At 46.2% G+C, this 9,005-nt stretch overlaps 1 pseudogene across 1 annotated transcript in view; it reads left to right on the plus strand.

The window, feature by feature from the left end:
- Positions 1 to 8,767, plus strand: part of LOC148477783 (uncharacterized) — a 35,864-nt pseudogene extending 27,097 nt beyond the window's left edge. Inside the window, exons 6-10 of the transcript XR_015872471.1 lie at positions 39 to 136; positions 287 to 398; positions 1,155 to 1,252; positions 1,409 to 1,520; positions 7,549 to 8,767. The product of XR_015872471.1 is annotated as an uncharacterized LOC148477783 (transcript). The remainder of the gene's footprint in view (positions 1 to 38; positions 137 to 286; positions 399 to 1,154; positions 1,253 to 1,408; positions 1,521 to 7,548) is intronic.
- The last annotated feature ends 238 nt before the right edge of the window (positions 8,768 to 9,005 follow it).

The raw sequence follows: 9,005 nt of genomic DNA on the forward strand, positions 1-9,005 counted from the left end.
CTAAATCAATGTACTCAGTAACTGTGTGTCTCCTACAGATGGAGCCAGAAACAGAGATACCCCAGAGAGATGTCCCCGTCCTCTTTATTTACAGGACTGTACAGAGGAGAATCACAGGCCCCCACAGGAGGATCAGGTAGATGGGATTTAGGGTTTCCCAAAGTGACTTATCACTGTATAATCTGTAGAGAAGCTGTGTGCGTTCTTTACTGCAATTATTCTACTTAATGTGAATTGATGAAATTGGAAATTTTTTAACAATTTTATTGTTCTGTGGGTCACTTAGGGTGAAGGTCTCACTGATAATAAGGTAGAAGAAATGAAGGGAAAAGAAGCTACGTATGTGAGGGGTGATCAGCAATTTAAGAAGGAGAAAATCCCTACAGTTATCCGCACAGGTGAGTAATAATCACTTAATATTTTACCCCTGCTCTCCTCCTCACATCATGTCACCGTGTGTCACCAGCCCAGAGATCTGACCAGTCTCCTCCCCACACTCTCTGTTGTATCTCATACATCAGGAGCCATCAGCCCCTATTATACTCCTGCTCTCCCCCCTCACATCATGTCACTGTGTGTTACCAGCCTAGAGATCTGACCAGTCTCCTCCCCACACTCTCTGGTGTATCTCATACATCAGGAGCCATCAGCCCCTATTATACTCCTGCTCTCCCCCTCACATCATGTCACTGTGTGTTACCAGCCCAAAGATCTAACCTGTATCCTCCCTGCACTGTAAACCTATACAAGCCCCCATCATAACAATACCATATATGCATACACACAACACTATAACTGAACACATAGTACAGTCCTTCCACCAATTATTTTCTAAAATGAATGATTCAGCTTAAAATAGTCATGTGACTCTGACATTGGGACTTTGCCACCTGAGTGTGCTAAAGGGACATATAGTGGCTGTTCCACTGTTGTCGTTTGCTGCCTTTGTGTCCACAAGGAGAACTTTTAGTCGTGGTAAGCAATATTGAATATTAATAATAACTATACTAAGCAATTTATAATGAAGTTCAGTCTTGTTACACATGAGAGATTTCACACCGGTGAGAAACCATTTACCTGCTCTGAGTATGGGAAATGTTTTACATAGAGTACATTGTTTAGGCGTGATTTCTATCACTGTGTGTCTCCTACAGATGGGCCCAGTAACAGAGATACCCCAGAGAGATGTCCCCATCCTCTGCATTCACAGGACTGTACAGAGGAGACTCACAGGACCCCACAGGAGGATCAGGTAGGTGGGGTTTAGGATCTCCCCAAATATCAAAGTGACTGTCACTATATGATCTGTAGAGAAGCTGTCTGTGTTATTTACTGCAATATTCTACTTAATGTGAATTGATGAAATCAGCCATTTTTAAACTATTTTATTGTTATGTGGGTCACTTAGGGTGAAGGTCTCACTGATAATAAGGTAGAAGAAATGGAGGGAAAAGAAGCTACGTATGTGAGGGGTGATCAGCAATTTAAGGAGGAGGAAATCCCTACAGATATCCGCACAGGTGCGTAATAATCAATTATTACAAAGAGTGTCATATTCTCCTGGTTCTGTCACTACAGCAGTCTCTCAATCTGCACCCTCCTCTATCAGTACAGACTAATAAGGACAATGTATCTGCCCAGTGGGGAGTCAGAAGCTATCAGCCACCATAAGGCTTCTGCTCCCCTCCTCACATCATGTCACTGTGTGTTACCAGCCCAGAGATCTGACCAGTCTCCTCCCCACACTCTCTGGTGTATCTCATACATCAGAAGTCATCAACCCATATGAGATTCTTTCTCTTTCTCACATCATGTCACTGTGTGTTACCAACCCGGAGATCTGACCAGTCTCCTCCCTGCACTGTTAAACACACACTGCACTATCACAACAAACTACCATGTATGCACACACTCCCCATAGTACAGTCCTTCCTCCAATGCTTTTCTAAAATGAATGATTCAACCTAAAATAGTAATGTGAACAAGGCCCTACAAATCCAGAAAACCATACAGTCCTTGCTGCAGGCAGGGGTAACTGTGCCAGTCCCGCTATCTCAGCGGGGGGACTGGTTATTATTCTACTCTCTTTCTGTTTCAGAAGCCGAATGGGTCTCATCGGCTTATCCTCAACCTCAAATCCCTGAACAAATTCCTCAGGTTACCCAGGTTCAGTATGGAACACCCTAGTGTGATACTTGGGGTAATTAGCTTGGTGGACTAGTGTCAGTGGTGCATTGATTAGGTGCAGAATCAGACTCCACATATGGCATTCCAGTAAAACAAATGAACATGGTGCTTTACTTCCAACATAATCAGGAACAAACATAAAATAATAAACGCCTATCCCTTTTTTAGGGCACTAGCTCACTTCTTGAACCCTCTCTACAGAAGCAGCTACTCTGCATGAAAGTCTCTCACAGTCTCTGAGATTGGTGGTCCTTCCTGCCACATGCAGGACTGGACACTGGCCTGGTATAGTTTCCTTAGCTTGTTGGCTGCCGCCTCTCACAGTCTGGCCTGCTTCCTTGCAGGTACCATAGCTCAGTCGCAGAGTTGGATAGCCTTCCCTGTATCTCACAGGTCTAGGCTCAGGCCTCCTGGCCCTCACTGGCTTGCTAGCACAGTCTCTGTCTGACTGGTCTGCCTCAGTCCTCCCTGGACTGAGTTCACTGGGCAGCCCTTACACAATCTCCCAGAATGCTTTTGTATTCTGTGTGGACGGCTCTCTTCTGCCACACACACAATCTGCTGCTCACCAGCGCCATCTCTAGTGATACTGCCACACTAGCTATGGAGCCTGGGGACTTTATGGTATCTATGGATATTCAGGACGAGTACCCTATGTACCTATAGCGCCCTCACATCAGCGATCTCTCCGGTTTGCTATAATTCAGCAACACTTCCCATTTCAGGCTCTGCCCTTTAGACTATACACAGCTCCACAGGTGTTTACAAAAAATATGGCTATCATGGCGGGCCACCTGCGTGGTCAGGGTGTCCGACTGCTACCATATCTGGATGACCTCCTGCTCTTAGTAGGATCCTCAGAAGTGCTTCACTGCCATCTGCAGCTAACCATTGCTTTCCTTCACAAGCACGGATGGTTAATTAACTGGAAAAAGTCCTCCCACTACCCCTAAGAGAGCTTGATTCATCTAGAAGCCCTGTTGGATTCTCAGGATCAGAGAATCTTTCTGACATCAGACAAGTGTCAGGAACACCGCTACCGGGTCCCGACTCCGAGCCCAGCCTGCAGCCTTACTTACCTCAGGTCTCCGCTTCATGTGCCTGGGCAGCCGCTGTCCATCTTCGCGGCAACGCTCCAGCCGCAGGGCGCAGGTCTCCCTCTCCACGCTGACTGGTGTTCCTCCAGCAGTGTGACGTTATCCTCCAGAGTTCCCGGTGGAGTCCTCAGTTTATGGGCGTGGCCATCTTGTCGTAGCCATGGTCCACCAGTGATTCCTGAGTCTCCAGTCAGCTATAAGTCTGTCACCAATCAGCAGCAGGCACTGCATATATAAACCCTTCTTGTATGCTCATTCATCGCCTTCTCAAGTCCTAGTATTTGGCTCCTTTTACCTTTTTATGCCTTGGATTTTCTATGCAATCCGGTGTTCCGCTTCTTTGTCAAAAGTCGCTACTCTGGGTACTAACCCAAGGGCCCTTAAGGCGCACCCCTGTCTCTGTGACACATCAGTGTACTACATCTGGAGTTGGACGCATCGTTTATTCAAGACCCACACGCATCGAAAGCCAAAGTCACCACAGTCTAGCTGGATATACCTCTATACGTTGACCAAGGATTCTCAACCCGTCTTACTGGGCGTACCCCAGTTACTCGGACTCAGGATTCCTGCATCTGTCCATTGAGGATATTCAGTGTCATCTGACCAGTGCCCTGCTTGTCGTGGAGTTCTTACACTAGTCGTTCAACTCTCTATACGCTGTTACCTTCAAGTCACAGATTCTTAGGACTCACTTGTTCGCTCGTTCTGGACTGTTAGTTTATTACTACCCATCATTCCCAGCAGTTTCCTGTCTGTTCCGATAAAACCCTGTATACTTCATCACAACTGGATTCTATCTTATTTCTCTTATGAGGAAAAGCTATCTGAAACCTCCTCAGTTTCTGCCACCACGGTTTCAGCCCACAAGCCTGCTCCATCACAGGCGGCCAATCTTCCTAAAGTCGTGACAACAATTTCTTCACACTTCAACTACGAGTGCGCAGATGTCTCCACAGTCGCCGGGTGTTGATCCACTCAGCAATGCAGGTTCTGGATCCATGGTGTCCACCTTTGACATGATGGAGTATGCTCAGTTCCATTCCAGGCCATTGCAAAGGCTGATCCTCTCCAGATGGAACAGGTTTTTCCCATCGGATCAAAGCTCAGACAATGGTACTTTCTCCGGAGGTGCGTCTGTCCCTCTCTTGGTGGCTACAAACATCTCATCTAACCAAGGGTCATCCCTTTTGGATCCTGGACTGGGTACTCCTAACAACAGACGCCAGTCTCCGGGGCTGGGGCGCAGTGACCGGTCCACACTCCTTTCAGGGTCGTTGGACATTGGCAGGGTTAATTCGACCAATCAACATATTGGAACTTTGAGCTGTCTACAGGGCCCTCATACTGGCCTAGACCATACTTCACGGAAAACCTGGTACCAGGTACAGTCCGGCAATGCCACAACAGTGGCTTACATCACCCATCAAGGAGGCACTCGAAGTCGGGCAGCAATGACAGAAATGTCACGCATTCTGACATGGGCCGAAGGTCACCTCCCGGCCATCTCTGCGGTGTTCATTCCAAGAGTTCTCAATTGGGAAGCAGACTTCCTCAGCCGTCATGACTTGCATCCCAGGGAATGGTCTCTTCACCAAGAGGTTTTCAACTCCTAGTGAGCAGATGGGGCCTCCCAGAGGTGGACCTCATGGCATCCCGCCACAATCACAAACTGCCGGTGTACGGGTCCAGAACAAGGGATGCCGAGGCAACCTTCGTTGACGCATTATCAGTGAAGTGGACCTTCCAGTTTGCATACTTATTCCCTCCAGTCTCCCTTCTTCCTCGAGTTTTTTGGAAGTTCAAACAAGGTGGAGGCACTGTCCTGCTGGTGGCTCCAGCTTGGCCCAGACGTCATTGGCGTTCAGATCTTCGGAGTCTCTCCATCGACACTCCGTTCCTGCTGCCTCAACGACCGGACCTGTTGTGTTAGGGTCCTTGCCTTTATCCATACCTGGTTCATCTGTCTTTGACGGCGTGGTTCTTGAGATATCCCTCCTGAGGTCCAAAGGATTCTCTAGCTCTGTAGTTAAAACTATGCTCAGAGCACGTAAGCCAGCCTCTGCTCGGATCTACCACAGAGTGTGGCATACATATTTCCAATGGTGTCGTACCAGAAGCTATGACCCCCCAAGTGTTTAGGATTTCCAGAGTCCTGGCCTTCCTTCAAGCTGGATTAGACCTTGGACTCCGCCTGGCCTCACTAAAAGTGCATATGTCTGCTCTATCCATTTGGTTCCAGCATAGACTTGCTCCACTACCGGATGTCCACACCTTCCTCCAGAGTGTCCTCCATATACAACCTCCATTTGTCCCTTCAGTGGCTCCATGGGATTTGTCAGTAGTGCTTCATGCCCTCCAGGGTCCTCCGTTTGTACCTCTGGATTCTGGGGAACTAAAGTGGCTCACAGCTAAGACTCTCTTTCTTCTGGCTATGGCGTCCCCAGAAGGGTGTCAGATTTAGGGGAGCTCCCCATTTATGATATTCCATCAGGACAGGGCTGTGCTTCGGACTCGCCCTGGTTTCCTTCCAAAAGTAGTTACTGGTTTCCACATTAATGAGGAAATTGTAGTCCCGGCCTTTCAATCACCAGACCTATCGGTAGGTGAGGCCTCCTTGGATGTGGTCCGTGCTCTCAGGATATACGTGGACCGTGCCAGTTCCCTTCAGAGATCAGACTCCTTATTTATGCCCTGTGGATGTCACAAGAAGGGATGGACAGCCAACATACATTGGTTAGATGACTTTGCATGACTATCTCACAGGCTTACACACTGGCAGGCCTTCCTGTACCGGCTACTGTTACTGCTCATTCTACTCGTTCTGTGGGTCCCTCCTGGGCAGCTCGTCGTGGCGCCTCAGCTGAACAGCTTTGTTAGGCGGCCACGTGGTTCTCTGTCCATACCTTTCTAAGGTTCTATGCCTTTGATACATTTGCCTCTCAGGATGCTTCATTTGGGCGCCAGATTCTCTTCAGTGCAGGAGCATCCCCACCCTTAAATGACTGCTTTGGGACATCCCCAAGGTCTCCCCGTGGAGCCCTATGGACCCTGAAGAGGAAAATGAGAGTTGTGGTAAAATATACCTTTGTTAACTCTTTCTTTAAAGTCCATAGGGTCCACCGGGCCCCCGCCCTGACACCTGGCTTCATATGGGCTATGTTTCTGGTCACCGGTTTCCTGTCTCCTTCTCTGTAAAAGTGTGATTCTTGTGTGTACCAGTCTTCCTTCTCCTCCTCCGGCGGCCTTTGGCTTGTCACGAACTGAGGTGCCTCTGGCACGGGGGCGGAGGATAGGGGGATGGACCGATGCATCCTGGGAGCTGAAAGCTTTAACTGTGTGGTGCCCCGTCCTCAACCCCCCCCTACACCCCCAAGGTCTCCCTATGGACTTGGAAGAAAGAAGCAAAGGCAAGTTTACCATAACTCTCATTTATATGGTGTTTTACAAAGTATATAAACAGAAAACATTGCAAACATAATAATAGTGCAAAAAACTGACTGTACAAAAAATTGTAGAACATGGGTTATAAAAACATTGCAGTACATGCAGTCACAGTACCCACAAAAACAGGGTGGGTCAGTGCCACTGTTGGTATTGGAGAGGATATGATAGTCAGGGAAGATAGGGCACAAAAAGGAAGAGTACCCTGTGCATTGAAGCATGTGGTGGAGCTGACAGACAGGGGTGACCAGAGGTAACAGTAAGTAAGCAGCATAGAGAGGTGGTTTAGAATGAGGGCAGGAAAGCTTTAGTAAACAAAAATGGGATTTGACAGCCTGTCTGAAGCTTTGAAGGGAGGTGGAGAGTCTGAAAGGGCGAGAGTTCCAGCAGTGGTGAGCAGCATGGGCAAAGTCTTGGAGCCAGTAATGGGAGGAACATAGTTGTTGGTAGAGCATAGTGGGTGGGAGTGTGGAGGGAGATGTAGAGGGGAGTCAATTGGTTAATGGCTTTATTGGTGAGTGTGAGAAGTTTGAATTGGGTTGTGAAGGGAAGGGGAGTTAGAAGCAGTTGGTTTGGAGTCAGGCAGAAGCATTGAGGAGAGATTGGAGTGGAGAGAGATGGGAGTTGGTAAGGCTAAATAGGAGGAGGTTACAGTAGTCCAGTCTAGAGATGACTAGTGAGTGGTTGAGGGTCTTAGTTGCCTCCAGTTGGTTGGAAGATGATCAGCTCAGTCTTAGACATGTTAAGTTTAAGAAAAACTGTCTTATTTGCTCCTCTTTTTAAACAATTACGTCTATTACCATACATTTGTTTCCAATAGATGGTGGCACAAGCAAGAATACCTCAGAGAGAAGTCTCACCGTGTCTCTAAATGATAGAATAGAAGATAAGAACATCAGACAAGATTCTGCAGCAGAAAACCCTAGTACCCTAAATATATACCCAGCACTTCATAGTGCAGATACATCATCTGGTCCCTCTAATCAAAGTACAGCTCATAAAGGTGATGCAATATTATCCAGTTCTGAATTTGGTAAGAGTTCTATATGTCAGCCAGTTTTTGTTAGACTTCAGAGATCTCGCATAGATGAGAAGCTGTTTCTATGCTCTGTGTCTGGGAAATGTTTTACACATAAATCCAGCCTTGTTACACATCAAAAATCTCGCACACGTAAGAAGCCATTTCCGTGTTCTGAGTGTGGAAAATGTTTTACATATAAATGTCATCTCATTATACATGAGAGAAGTCACACAGGGGAGAAACCATTTCCATGTCATGAGTGTGGGAAATGTTTTACAATGAAATCCAGTCTTGTTATACATCAGAGAAGTCACACAGATGATAAACCATTTTCATGCTCTGAGTGTAGGAAATGTTTTACACGTAAATCAGCTCTTGTTGAACATGAGAGAATACACACAGGTGAGAAACCATTTTCATGCTCTGAGTGTGGGAAATGTTTTACACAGAAAACACATCTGGTTACACATGAGAGAAGTCACACAGGGGAGAAACCATTTTCATGTTCTGTGTGTCGGAAATGTTTTTCAACAAAATCCAGTCTTGTTACACATGAGAGAATTCACACAGGTGAGAAACCATTTTCATGTTCTGAGTGTGGAAAATCTTTTACGCACAAATCATTTCTTGTTGAACATGAGAGAAGTCACACAGGGGAGAAACCGTTTCCATGCTCTGAGTGTGGGAAATGTTTTACACAGAAAGCACATCTTGTTAAACATAAGAGACGTCACTCGGGTGAGAAACCGTTTCCATGCTCTGAGTGTGGGAAATGTTTTAAACAGAAATCCCATCTTGCTGAACATGAGAGAACTCACACGTGAAAAAACATTTTCATGCTCTAAGTGTGGGAAATGTTTTACATACAAATTGCAACTTATTAGGCATCATATAGGATAAATACAATTTCAATGAGCTGATATACATGAAACTGGTACATCAAATTTTGTTAAAGCTGCATATTAAAGTAAATAATAAAGCAGGCATGGCTATATTTACAGAGTCTATACTCCAAGGTATATTGCTGAGTTCAGGGTGTTAAAAGCTCCAGGACTAAATTTGCTTATGTAAAACAAACATGGTTTTAAATTTCTATTTATTGCAGTTTGATATTTCAGGGTGAAAACAGCAGAGAATCAGCAAAAGCAGCTGCTTAATAAATCTAGCCCACAGTCACACAGTATAATAACATGTTACAATGTTATTACCAGCCACAAACATACATGGGATGTGAATACTCAGTATATGTCTGGAAC

Source organism: Taudactylus pleione, unplaced genomic scaffold (assembly GCF_031769625.1).
Source record: "Taudactylus pleione unplaced genomic scaffold, aTauple2 ptg000689l, whole genome shotgun sequence".
NCBI classification, from domain to species: Eukaryota; Metazoa; Chordata; class Amphibia; order Anura; family Myobatrachidae; genus Taudactylus; species Taudactylus pleione.